General features: G+C 44.7%; 1 protein-coding gene across 2 annotated transcripts in view; it reads left to right on the top strand.

The window, feature by feature from the left end:
* The window catches only part of PRKCB (protein kinase C beta), a 244,103-nt gene that overhangs the window by 215,623 nt on the left and 14,131 nt on the right, over positions 1 to 14,349 (top strand). The window lies entirely within an intron of this gene.

Here is a 14,349-nt window from a genome sequence, read left to right as displayed (position 1 = left end):
CACGTGGCTGGCACTGAGAGGCAATTTGAGCAGCCAGTAATGCAGCATGCGTTTCAGTCTGTATAACGCCTTGCGTGAGGCGCGAGAGTCGGAAATCAGAGGAGAAAGGAGATCTTTTGAATAACAAAATAGGCCTGATGTGAGAGGAAGGATGGCCCAATAGTTAAGCAGTACTCTAGCTCTCGGGGGACCGTAGTGTTCCCGTAGGACCTCTCTGCCTCAGTTCTCCACTGTACAACGTGCATAATAGCAATGCCCTGCCTCAAAAGTGTTCTGCGAAGATAAACGCATTAAAGATTGTGAGGGGCTCAGATACTACAGTGATGAGGAACATATCAGTACCAGAGAGAGATGGATCTCCTGCTCCTCTGTCCCTTTGTGCAACGACCATATGGCAATAATTGATCATCGGCCGTCGATGTGATGTCGAGAAGCTAATGGCGTAACAGCCCTATTACAGTCTACTTCCTGGAGTCTCCAGCTTTGTCCTTAAGTTGCTCACTTCTTTGTGTGTGTGTGTCCTGCTCCTCACTTGTCTGTCATTTCCTGGGTCAGATACCTGCACTCTGCGTGATCCCAAAGTTAAAGCTGATTCTCAGGATTGGGGTTTTGTGTTCAGTAACCTCGCGTTGAGCTGGAAGGAAGCTCCCTCTGGTCGCGAGTCCATCCCCCTGCATTATGGCAGTCGTGATTCAATTATCCCTGACCCACTCCTGATAAATGTGCATCTGGGTCTGACTCTCTCAAGTGAAGGAGGATCCCAAAGTCCTTTGTTCCCTCCCAGTTTCAAAGGCTTTCCCCCTATTTAGCCCCAATTTTCCTCACTGCAGCTTAAGGCCATGCTTATTTTTCTGTCCTCCGAGATGGAGGATCGTCAATCTTTGCTCTCTCAGTAACATCCCTCCAGGACCTGTCTGCCGCTGTCCTAGCTCTTAGTTGTTTTGCCCCAGGCCCTGACCCTTCCCTCTCTGGTCTTATTGTCCAAACATTTTATTAGTCTTGCTCATTATACTTTTACCTTTATCCTGATCTCATCACTGCTGCTTCCTCCACAGGGCCAGTTTCCTGTCATGAAATGTCCAGACTTGCTTTTCCCCTGACTTACCTAAGAACTGGTTCCCTCCGAGGAGATTCATTTGCTGTTAACAGCATATGTCATGAATGGAGTATGTGCCCGTAGGATACTATTTAGCGTTACATATCTGTGGTTAAACACCAATCTTCTCTAGCAGCCTCTTCCCTTTTAAAGCCGATTGCCTGACTGTTCAGAATGGAGAAATTGTCCAGCAGGTGGGCAAAGTTAGCACCACCCCAGCTGCGTGACGGCTTCCCAAATGCCACGCTCATTGCCTTATACAGTATTGCCAAGACTCTGGTTAGGGCCACAGGAGTGGTCCCTGGGAGAACGGATTCTGTTCCCGGCTCTGCCACAACCCCCGTGTGACCAGGGACACCTCTCTGCATCTGCAGAACTGGGATAATGATACTTATGTCCCTCCCTGTGCTCATTCGTTCTGAGTCTCCCAGTCCCACATGGGCCCTGTGGACCCCACCAAGCCCTGGAAGGACTCTTTCCACCATGTGCTCTAACATAATTATGTTTAAATTACTATTGAATATTTACAAAGAACTCCAGCTTACTGAAGTCTTGTCTGGGAATGAAGGAACTCTACTCTCCTAGGAATGGGAATTCAGGCACATCTGACCCAAGATCTGCTGCTGTGGGATTTGCACTCTGACCGTATTCGCAAATGTCCCATTCCCCACAACTACAACCATACTGGACATTTTGAAAATCAAGGGAGCAGGTGACACCTGGGTGAGGATTATCCAAGAAGTCTAAACTGCTGCCTTGTGCACCATGGCTCAGAGGGGAGAAAGCTGTAGGTCATACACTGTGTGGGAAGAGATTTCTTTACTGCTGTCACAGCCCTGGTAAAGCTTCCCCTGCTAGACACTTACCAGGCAGCTGTGTTTGGGTCCCATGCACTGGACCCTTGGTCTGGCTAGGTTCCAGCATCATCTTTCTTTGGCCTCCATGGCACACTTCCTGAGCACGAACTCTGTCTGCTACCCCTTTGCTGAAGTGGGACCTTAATGTCCAGCTGCCAGGACCTGTGCTGACCTCCCACAACATCGTAGTAGCTCAGGCCCGCTCTTCCCCAGAGCTCCAACCATGTGTACACCGTTCACTTCTCCAAGAAAGTGTGAGAGTTGAAGCACATAACATGCAGGCTAACAAGGGTTCAGAAACCTGTCTCTCTTTACACAGCACAAGAGCTATACAGATCCAGACAAACCAATAAAACACTTGCACCCCCTTCCCTGCCTCAGTTTCCTCACCACTCTGGACTGTTCTTGGGGCTGAAGTGGGAGTCCCCTAGCGTGTCCAGGATCCTCCCCCTTCTCCTCCTGCACAGCCTTGCTTTCGGCTTCTGCCTCTGCTCCCGTCTCCCTCTCTCTTTAAAACAGCTGGGCGGAGTCCTCCTTTCATAAAGACGTGGTTCCCTTTGTCAGGTGACTCTCCCCCAATCAGCCTCGTCAGGTGTTCAGAGTGCCCCACCAGCTCATTCTGTTGCATGATTACTACCCGCCTGGGTGAGCTGTTTTTCTAGGTCTGGCTGTCTTCTTTGTGCTTCCGTTTGAACAGAAGACTATCAAGGTTTAACCACCGTATGTTACTAGCCTGGTGTCACCACCCCTTGGATGGTATTCCTAGATGGAGGTAAAAAGACAGCAGAGAAGGCAGGCTAGCTTCACAATCAAAATGGATAGAGAGATGTACAAAGTTATGAATTCCAGTTTGAAATTATAAAGTTGTACATAGATTCCCAAATCATCACAGCTGGTGAATCGTTTGGGGTCAGCTGTAAAGCCAGACCCTGATTTGCATGCTCAGGACAGGACATATTTGTGTGAATTGTGTTAATGTTCAAAAATGAAAACCCACGTGGGGCTGCCAACTCGAGGAGAGGTGGGGATGAGGCTGTGCATTTTAATGTGTTTCTGGAAGTTACAACATCTAGCACAGGGCCCAGGAAGCTCAGAGCTTGACTTTCATTTGGCAATGGTCCATTTTTCCTGAAATTTGTAACTGCTTGTTTTCCCCATCTGTGCTCATTTTCTAACCAGACCTGCTTCTTCCTGTCTCCTGCCATTCACCAGTTCCTTCCTGAGCCAGATGTCCTGTTACTGTATCTGCCGCATGTTGCATCTTTGTTTGTTTGTTTGTTTGTTTGTTTGTTTAATGCAAAAAGTTGAATTCTCTCAAATACACTCTCTCAATGTGTTTGTTTTTAAAATGTTCAAATTGTGTCCTGCTGTAAATGTCTTATTTCTTTAAAATTCCCTTTGAACGTGGACCTTGGAATGGAGTATGGTAAGCTATTGTCTGTTCTTTCTCATCTAACAGCTTGCCGTAGGAAATATTTTAACATTTGATAGGAAAGGGAGATTAGTATTAAGGTAGGTTCAGTAGGTTTTTGGATTAGTGAGGATTAAGATGACTCAGGTACCTGCTGATGGTCCAACAGCTATGCATCTGTGTTGAAAAATACATATTCCTTTAATGCCATCTGCCAAAAGGAAAGGAACTTTTTTTTTTTTAAAGGTGCTGTCTGGTTATCAAAATGCCCATTCACAGTTACAGGGATACAGAAAATCTGGGTTTAAAATATCTTTGGGGAAGGAAGAGTTTGTGATCACTTTTAAAAGTTCACCTGTAATCTAAGGTTTAAATGGCAGTAAGTTTGGTCTTGCGCAGAAAGGCGTGGGCAACGGCAGTATGTGCTAACGTGGTCTTTTTCACTTCCACAGAAATCTTTTTTTATTTCAAATTAGCCGTTGAAATAATAGAAAGACAATAGACTACATGGAACTTTTTTCTGGTCAGCCAAGGTTTTAAAATACAGACTGTAGATAAGTCTAACACAGGTGTGCACATGCGCACAGAGAGCTTGTCTGCACTACAGAACGTTACCGCTGATGCCAAGCTGATTGCAGTTCTGTGGTCAGCGCAGAGCAGGGCCCACTGAGTTCAGCATCACGTCAGGTAACGCAGCGGGTGATGGCTTTGCTCAAACACCGCAAAATGGTTTTTGCTGTACACAAGGCCACTGAGGCCGGAGCCGTCCAGGGCTCTAATACAGATGCCGTTAAGAAGCTAAAGGGAGCGGGCTGGTGCTGGGCTGGGTCAGGTCCTCCTCTGCCGTGTTTCAGCTCTGGTGGCATCTTTACCACACTGGATGGTCGCCTGTCTCTACATAGCTCTTGCTGGGGACTCTCTTCATGAACCTCCACGTTTGCCTAACACCCACGAACTCCTTGCAGCATCTTCCTAATTTTGTAGCAGCTCTGCAAACACAGCGGCTGGCTTCAAAGGGAGCCTTTGTTTACTCTCCCCTTGTCTGGCTGCCTGTAATGGCCACGCTTCACTTCTTGGAAAATTGTATAATTTTAAAACAAACAAAACAAAAAAAGGGACAGTTAGCCTGACTTGGGTCTGCTCTGTCCTTGGTGCTGAAAATACATTCTTGAGATCTTGTGGTTTGGTGCTTGATTAACCTTTATCACAGTGACTGTAACAAGAGAGATCCGGGGCTGCAGCTTGTCTTTGGTATGCAGAAAGTCAGCACTTCTGACAAGGGGCTGTGCTGCATACCAATTCCCTGCCTGGTGGCGTTTACCCTGAGAAGTGTGTTTACACACTCACTCTGCCTCTCATTGAGATAATGATTTGTTTTTGGTGTCTAATTACTCCTTTACTTTACATAAAGCATAGTGATTTGAAAAGTCTCCTCACTCTAAAAGCATTGAAATCAAATGGCAGAGTACAGAAGTGCTGACAACAAGGAAGTCAGTGAGTTTTTTTTTAAAAAAATCTTAATTTAATAATTATCTAATTACATAAATTAAATCTTATTTGAATCATTTTGAGTTAATCAATATTGAAATACTATTTACAGACCCAGTTACTTAGGAAATCAGTCAGTTATGCTCTCCTAGCTCATTTTGCTTGCTGTAACCTCTGTTGTGGTGAGGTGAGTCCAGGAGCCATTTCCGAATTAGAAAAAGTTAAGAGTTAAGTGGGCAGCTCCTATGTAGGCAAGCACATGTAAATGTGCTGTGCGACTGTACAGTACCTGCGGTATGTGTGTTAAGACTCAGTCAAATGGAGAACAGTTTTCAAGCTGTAGACAGCAGAAATCCCCAACTAGTCAATGTTTTAAAGTTGAATGGTTTTTTTCCCTAACAAAATGGACATGCAGGAAACCTATAGTGAGGGTAAAACCATGAGCTCTTCTCTGTCCCTCTCAAGATCAGTCTCTCTGACTTCATTTTAATGATTTGGTTCATATTTTCTTTCTCTTCCGAAGAAACCTCCTTGGTTACAGAAGAGACTTAGCAGCCCTGATTCAGCAAAACATTTCAGCAAGTGCTTAAGGCCCACTGAAGTCAATGAGACTTAAGCTGTGCAGAACTGGGGCCTATATTATTAACCAATTTTTTTACAAACTGAAAATATTTACTCAGTTAGTTAGTGTGCAGAAGTGTTCCCAGTGTATCCCTGGATGTAGATTTTTGGGGGGAGTAAAATTTTCAAAGGCACCTAAGACCCATTTTCAAATGTGACTTAGGAGTCTTAGTCCTTAATTGGGATCCTAACGGCCAGCTTTTTAAAGGTACTTATACACCTAAACATTCAGACAGGCAGTTTTGAAATTCCCACTAGGTGCCGAACTCCCATGGGAGCCAGCCCCACTGGGTGCCAGTCTGTATCTTCCGGCAATGAAATATCTTTTGAAAATCTGACCGAGTCACTTTTGCAAATGAGATTTTGGCTTCTAGGTCACTTAGGGGCTTTTGAAAATGTTACCCTCTCTAGCATTTGCCCCAGGTTGGAGATGGCACATTTCAATCCTCTCCTTTGAAACTCCCACCCTTAATGGGGCACTGACTATTAGCAGTTTGTAACAGCTCCTCTTCACAATAGGCTGAGATTTGTATGGTTTGTGTGATTGCTAGGGGTCCTTTAGGAAAAGCAACCCTGCTTTCCCCCCCTCCCCCCCCGAGATCTATAGTGCCCCTCTCTGAAGGCAGGGCAAGGGAGATGAAGGCCCACTCTGGTGAGCAAAGGATTAACAGCACACCAGTGTAGTCTGTAATTCTGCGTGACTGTCTCTCCCTCTCCTGGCTGTGAAAAGGGGACAAGGGGAGTGGAATATGTTTCATCCAAACACTTCTCTATCAGTGCATAATTTCCACCCATCCTTGTGCTTAGTATAATTTTTAGAAGTTAAGTAGACAAAGCCATCGGTATAGCATCTTGGCAGCCCTAAACGCTGTCTTGCTGCCAAGCTGCTCATTTTCCTGCTAAGATGCTTTGTAAGTATAAAGCATGATTACAAAGCAATCAGCGCTCTGTGCATTTCATGGGCATGGGTAATGCTTGTTTAAACTTCTCATGCTTTTACTCATAAACAGTTCCTTCTTCCCACCGTATGGACCAGGATAGCTAGGGAGATGCACTCCAAGTTGGGCTAATGGAAGCATATGCAGGAACTTGGCCAGCTGAGGATTCATCATCTTTTGCCTCTTCCTGTGGACTGAATTAGGGGGAGGGTTGTTTTTGAACCCTGTTTTCTGTCTCACTGCAACAGTTGCAAAAAGGATTCTGAAGCAGACACAGCTGTTAAACTAGCAAAAAGAACAGGAGGACTTGTGGCACCTTAGAGACTAACAAATTTATTTGAGCATACGCTTTCTTGGGCTACAGCTCACTAGGACTTGGAGTCTGGCCAAAAATTACCTGCCTGTTTATTTTCATTCTGTATAATGTGTGTCAATGCATGGGTGAAGGAATAAGGCAATATGTCGTAAGGTGATGAAGTGCCCTCTTTTTAAACTTCTCCTCCTAGCATTCCAAAAAACCTTGCTAGAAGGAAAATACTTGAAAACTCGGGTCCCTTTTCACAGCACTCTGACTCCGGTGGAGCAGACCCAATGCTTTCAGTGGTAGTGCCCCCTGCACAAGATACTACTCAATGGGGCAGATCCACGGCTGTTGTACTAGGTCATAGCTCCATTGAAATTGACCTTGCGCTGACAGTTTACACCAGCTGCGGGTCTGCGGCAGAGGGGTTGAGTGTAGCAGAATCAGGCACAGGGCCCATGGGAGACCAGGTGGGTGAGGTAATATCTTTTGTTGGATCAGCTTCTGTTGGTGAGCGAGCAGCTTTCAAGCTGCACAGAGCCCTTCCTCAGGTCTGGGAAAGGTACATAGTGTCACAGCTAGTACAGATAGTTTAGCATAAGTAGTTAGCACCACCGTTGCCAACTTTTATGTTATAAATAAGCACCCCAACTTTCACAATAAGCCAAAAATCCAACTAATCCCATTTCAAAACAAGGCCCAAAGAAGCCAATCCCTAAGAACCCCAGCACTCTATGTGACCTGATCCCCCCGGTGTGCAGTCTGGGACTGTGGTGGGCCCGCTGTGCACCCTTGACTCTCTCCCCGCCTTTCCCCTGCTTGCCCCAGGAGCCAATCAAAAAAGAGAAGCAACAAGCTACAAGCCAAAAACTAGCCAACAAGCAACTCACAAGCCAATTAAGCCAAAAACAAGCCAAATTTCTGCATTTTTTTTCGTGGGTTTGGCATGTCTGGTTAGCACATGTTCTCAGGGACCATTCTGGCCCATTAACACCCCTGTAGTTATAGGAGAAAAAGGGGGGCTCGTGGGGTACAGATTGTTGTAATAAGCCATAAATCCAGTGTTTTTATTAAGACCATGATTTTTAATGTATAGCAAAGTTATGAATGTAAGCTCCCCGGCTCGTCTTCTGAATGCATGGTGCAGGTTTCCTTTGAAGATGAGGACTGATAGGTCAGATGCAGAGCGATCGCTTTGTGAAAAGTGGGAGTGAGGTTAGGTGCCATTTGAAAATCTCCCTCATTATGATTAGGTGCTCACAAGCTGTAACAATGAGAGTTTGAGGATGTGTCCAACGTGCACCCCCTGAGCTGAACTTCAGGAATAGGGGAAGATGTTTGTCATAACAGTGAAAATAGCCAGTGTCAGCTTTGTGGTATTTCATTGCATCTCCAGGATGAATGGGAAAATATTTTATTATGTCTTTGTTGTCTCTATTGGAAATCAAGCTAGATATTGGTAAAACAAAAAGGCTATCTTCTAAACTGACAGTTTTATTTCTGCAGCTATAATAAAAAAAAAAGCCATTCTGCAGTGGCTATAAATATTAGGATACTTTGAGGATTTGTATAAAATAAATTCCCATGTTCTCAGTTCAGAATGGAGTCCTGCTTGTTTGTTCAGAGAGTACTAAACTGGGGAGGATTGTTTTCCCCAAGTGGCTTTTGTTAAATATGAAAATTCCTATGGGATGTCTTCCTCCTCTTAAAGAGGAGTTCGGTTTTAGAAGCAGTAAAACTTGGTGCTGATGTAAAGAGCATCTGTTACAGCCGATAGCAATGTGAATTCTTCTCCGTATCACTTATCCAATGGAATATGGCTATATCATCCTTCAGAAGAAAAAACTGTTAAAATGTTACTTGTCAATCTGTTTGGAAAGGAATTGGCCTGTTGTTCGCATTACCATGCACAGCTGCCTGCTGTATTAGTGAAATGGCAGGGTATGGTGCATAAGGCCTCTAAGGTACTGGGGGTTGGGGTAGCTGGTTTGCTGATAAATGCCTCTGTAACCTTTAAAGAAAGAAGGAGCAATTGTCACATCTCATTCATACAAGGATGAAAGTTGAATTAGGATCCATGAAGAACAAGAACCCTGGAGGCACAGCTCTAAATATACAGATCTAAAATATACAGCAGAGCATCTCTTCAAGGTCGTTTCAATGATCACTGTCTTAACAGCACAACACGGATCCCTGGTTATAGCCCTCAACCTTTGCATTTTGGATTGCATGCAGTTCACATTGGGTCATTCTCCAACTCTTTTGGTTAGGGCATTTATTTTGCCATGACATAAACTCCGTCCCTTTCCCCAAAAACTGTCATTATGTGACTTTGACCTATTGGCCCGGCAATTTCCTTACATTTTTACAAACTGCAGGAACAAAATCACCGATTCACAAAACTGGAAAATAAATTCATAGTGTCTGAACAACTTTTCAAATATTCTTACTGTAAAGGCGCTTCTGATATTATGGCAGGAGTTCTGACTTGTTGATGCAGGTTTCTGTAGCTATTTTGGTTAGCATGATGAAATACAAACATTAAAAACAATACTTGGTTTTCCTGTCGAACTTTTCATCCCAGAATCTGAAAGAACTTCACAAACATTAAAACCTTGCCCAATTAATCCTAAAGTAATTGATACTAAGTGTTTAAAAAAACATGCAGTACATCCCTTCAAAGCAAGTTCAGGTCTAATGCCCTCAAATGTTTCAAATGAGCTACCTAACATCTCTCCACCAAAAACTTGTGACGCTAATGGCCAGTGACAGGTATATTTTCAAAGCACTGCAAAGCTTTAAATATATAGATGGGAGTGGATGGAATCTGCAAGTGAGCTGCTTATTAGCAGGTAGCTCTTGTTATGCTGTACATTACAATTCTGATAACCTTTTTCAGTTAGTTTCCCAATAGTTTGTTTTATCTTGTTGCTAAGGGGAAAAACTAGTGACAACATAGCCTAGAAAAGCCCATATCTCCACTTTCTCTTGAGCCTCCAGGGTTTACGCAACTGCCAACTTCGTTTTTGTGAATTTCTTTTCTATTTTTGATGCTAATCTGATGGCTTTCAGGCAGCCAGCTACCAGAAATGAAAAAATTTTCTCTGCTGACACCAGTGTGTCCAACATATAATATATCTTTTGGAAGGGTCAAGGTCTGGAGTTTCATTGCATGGCTTGGGATAGCTACCAGCTCTTGCCAATGAAACTGGAAGTCTTGATGGATATTGTTCAGATTTTATATTTTGTGGGTTGTCAGATCAGCATGAAACAATCAGGCTGTTTCATCTTAATTTCTAGACATCTGTGACATCTCCAGCTATCATGCCGAGTTAGAGAGGGAGGGCATGTGTCTTTAGGTTTTCTTCTGTTCCCTGAATCATTTGGAAATAAGGAGCATCCTCCTAACAGCCCCCAGTAGTGCCACTAAGCTAAGGTGCCATCAGGGCTTTTGTTGCAACCTTCTCTCTTTCCAGAGTCTATAGCTTGGCCGCCTTTTAAAATTGGTCTGAGTCTTAGCAGAGATGGCAGGTTGGAAGAGGTCTTATTGAACCAACTTGGGAGATTATTTGATTGGGGAGGGAGGCCAAGAGGGCAGAGTAAACAGAAGTTCAGTGTTTTTTGCTTTAGCAGAAAGCAGCCACTTACCCTGCGAATAGAGGGTTCCCTTCTGGTGTTCTCAGCCCTTTGTTCCCTAAGATGCATTGCATCATGGGACCCGTAGAATAGACTTCTCTCTGCTGAGAGGAATTTTGGGAGGGAAGAGTGTGAGGACATCAGAACGGAGGCTGGGAATTGGTCTGTGGGGGTGGAGAAATTATCCAGTTTATCTGTATAAAGAGCATCTAACCGGCCACCTGCCTATTACTCTGATTACTTGGTTCGTATATTAGTAACTCTTCCCCTCACTCAGTGTTTGTCCTAGACACTGCTCTTCTCAGTGCAGGGCCTGCATTTCCCCTGTCCCATTTAAGGCACCCCCACAATATAGATTATGAGAATTGCAACGTCCTAGTTCACACCGGATCTGCACTTCGGATGGCTCAATATCTTTGTAACTCGCCTCACTTCTTTGTCAGCCTTGATCTTGAAAGACTCAGGCATTTTTATGGATAATACTGTGTTGTCCAAAGACCAGCTTCTAACTGCTGGTCTACACTTAAAAATTAGATCGATCTGGCTAGCTTGCTCAGGGCTGTGAAAAATGTCACGCCCTGAATACCATAGGTAGGTTGACTTAACCCACAGTGTGGATGTGGCTAGGTTGATGGAAGAATTCTTCTGTTGGCCTAGTTTCCGCCTCTCAGAGAGGAGGATTAACTACCTGGACAGAAAAATCCCTTCCCTCTCTGCAGGAAGGATCTACACAACGGAACTACAGCACCATCGCTGTGCTGCCGTAGAGTCGACATGGCCTCAGCTTTTTAAGAACCTTCCCTCTTGTTTTGCCACTGACTGACTCATCTTTTACCTAGTGAAAATGAGGTGACATGTCCCACTGAAGTGCTAAAAGGTTAGCACATCTTGTCAAAATACAGTGCTGGGAGTGATACGAGCTACATGTTTCATGGAGGTGGGCCAGCTGTATTTGCCTTTCATCCGGCTAGAATACCATGGGGAAAAGAGACCGGAAAAATCTTGTGAGGTGTCTGAGCACATTTGGGCCTTGACTCAGAAAATCACTTAAGGACATGATTGCCGTCTGTAAGTGTCTATACTGGGGAGGAACTTTTCTGATCATGGAGAGCTGTTAAATCTAGCAGAAGAGGGCAGAATGAAATCCATTGGGTGGAAACTGAAGATGGACAAAGTCAGGCTAGAAATAAGATGTAAACTTTTACATTGAAGGTAATTAACCATTGAAAAAAAACTTACCTAGGGCTATGGTGGGTTCTCCATCACTTGGAGCCTTTACATCAGGACTGGCTGTCTTTCTAAAAAAAAAATATGGTCTAGTTCAAACCTAAATTATGGGCTTCATGAAGAAATGGGTGGGCGAAGTTCTGTGCCGTGTTTGTGAAGAGATCAGCTTAAATAATCGTAATGGTCCGTTCTCGTTTTAAAATCTATGAATCAGATTCTTCAGTGTTTTGCTGAATAGGATGAGCTTAAACCAATGTTTAAGTTTAAGCAGGGGCTTAAATGATTGGCTGAACTGAGGCATTGATCTGCACAATGAGAAAGGGATACGTTATGGCTGAAGAATACATTCTGAAGATGAGCAAACAGGCTTTGCATGGCTGTGGCTAGCATTTAACGTCGTCTTATGTGGCTAGCATTTAACATTATTCACTGAACTGTCCAGTGGTTTTAGGAATAATGATGGCTTACCTAGTGGCTGTAAGAACATAAAATATGCCAAAGGGGCTGCGTATTAGCGAGCAGGCTGATGTTAGCATTGTCTTTTTTTTTTTTTAAACCTCATCAGTGAACAAAAGTGCAGAATTTTGAACAGTTCACAGGTATTGTCTTTACTGTTTAATATTTTTAGACCGACATTACGTTTATTAAAAATGCAAATCTGTTTTCTCAGCAAATTATAGTTCATTTGGGGAAAGTCCCAGCATGTAAAGCATATGTGCCCTTTCGAGATGTGTATTAGGGAGGAGAGATGAGGAGATCAATAGGTCCTGGCTCCTGCATCTCCAGTGCCAGAGGGAACAGAGTCAGGAGTGTGGTACTTGTGTGGTAGTTTTGATAAGAAATACAGCTCACTAGCCATTAAAGTAAAGCCATGAATTCCAGTTCATACAGGATGTGACGTACATGTGGTAGGTATAGTCAGGCAGTTTGTAACCACGTCACTTCCTAATAATAGACCAGTGATAAATCTTACAGGATCTGTTATAACCTAGTACCCATCTAACAGTTGTCTGTAGCAGCACCCAAGGTTACAGGAGTTCTTTAGATTTCAGAGTAGCAGCCGTGTTAGTCTGTATTCGCAAAAAGAAAAGGAGGACTTGTGGCGCCTTAGAGACTAACACATTTATTTGAGCATGAGCTTTCGTGAGCTACAGCTCACTTCATCGGATGCACGAAAGCTTATGCTCAAATGTGTTAGTCTCTAAGGTGCCTCCTTTTCTTTTTAGGAGTTCTGTACATTCTTTCTTTTACATTCAAAGTGAAGTGAAGCATTTGACAGGTTTCTCTCACTCCCTCCCCTAACCACCCCTTTGTTTCATATAGGAAATGTAAAGCCCCTATGGTCGAATTCTCAGCTGGTGTCAGTTGACATCAAATGAGGCTCTGGTCCCTCGAATTACTATTCAGAGGACCATCATGCTGGCTATTTTATAGTGTCACCTCAGTGAACCTATCAGACAGGCATAGCAGTGACGCATTTCTGTGCAAGATGAGAAGCCTGGAACCTCTTGGGTTCTAATTCTGGCTCTGACACTGATTCCCTTGTGGCCTTGGATAGATCTCTTATCCTCTCTGACTCAGTTTCCCCATTTGTGAAATGCATTGTATCCTTATTTCTCTACCTTACGCACCCCGGGGAGCAGAGGGATTAAGGAGAATGTCGAGGAAGAGGACCAGTCCTGTGGAAACACCAGGGAGTACTTAACAAATGCAAGCTTTTTAAAGGAAAGTGAAGGTGAAGCTGTGTGCAGCTCAGTGGATGGTGGTGTATAGTGGCCAGGCTGGCCAGCCCAGGACAGCCCATCCGGGGAACACAGCCCCTTTGTCAGAGATGGCACATACTTTGAGTGTTGGAGGAGATGGTCTGGGTTTAGTGTTTAACCCTGTTTAGTGTTTAACCCTGTTCCCTTTCCTTTCATGGTCTTTCCTCCCCATGGTAACACACCTACTTGCATGGGCCCTGAGGGGTCATGGCATCTGGAGAGGCAGGATGAGCAGTACTTAGCGCCTAGTGAGCCAAGAGAGCTGGAGATTAGTAGTGTCATATTTACTAAGCCCCCTCCTCTTGCTCCCTCCCCCCACGTGAATATTATCCCTATTTCACAGGTAAGGAAGCAGAGTCGGAGAGTACCATTTTTCTGAGGTCACACAGGGAGTCAGTGTAACAGCCAGGATTAACCCTTGTGACGTCCTGACTCCCAGCCCTGGGCTGGGACCACTAGACCAAGTCTCCCCAGGATGCCTGCTCATGTGACCATGTCCAAAAGCTGTTTGTTGTCCTGGAGAAAGGAGGAGCTTATGCACCCCAGGATGGGGAGTGGTTGCACTGCTCTCAAGGTGACCCTTCCCCCCACTCCTAGAGGAGGCCTGAAATGCTTTTAGAAGCTACCTCTTTTGGCAGCTGTTTTATAACATGGGACCTCCTCCCCATTCCTCCAGATCAATTCAAGGGAGCGGTTTCCCTGTGGGTCACAGGGCAGCACACCTTTCCCTCGTGGTCTGCATTTTCCAAAGCAGTTCTCTCTAAGGGATGCACCCTGCAGCACCTCCACCGTTTCCCAGACCTCAGTGCAGGAGCGAGCGGTGCTGTGTGGGACGCAAGGACTGTTATACCAGTGATCTCCTTGCATGCAGTGCTGAAATGGGTTCGTTTTGCTGGGAGAAAATCTAATCCAGGCAGCGTTTGGCATGAGGGGCATGAGGTGTCTGACAGGTGTGCTGGGGGGCGGGGGGCACTGTAAAACTCTCCAGTGGCCCAACGGCCTTGTCTGCGC

The sequence above is a fragment of the Natator depressus genome, chromosome 10 (assembly GCF_965152275.1).
Source record: "Natator depressus isolate rNatDep1 chromosome 10, rNatDep2.hap1, whole genome shotgun sequence".
NCBI lineage: Eukaryota > Metazoa > Chordata > Testudines > Cheloniidae > Natator > Natator depressus.
Note: the sequence above shows the minus strand (reverse complement) of the source record. Positions and strands in the feature narration are given on the sequence as shown.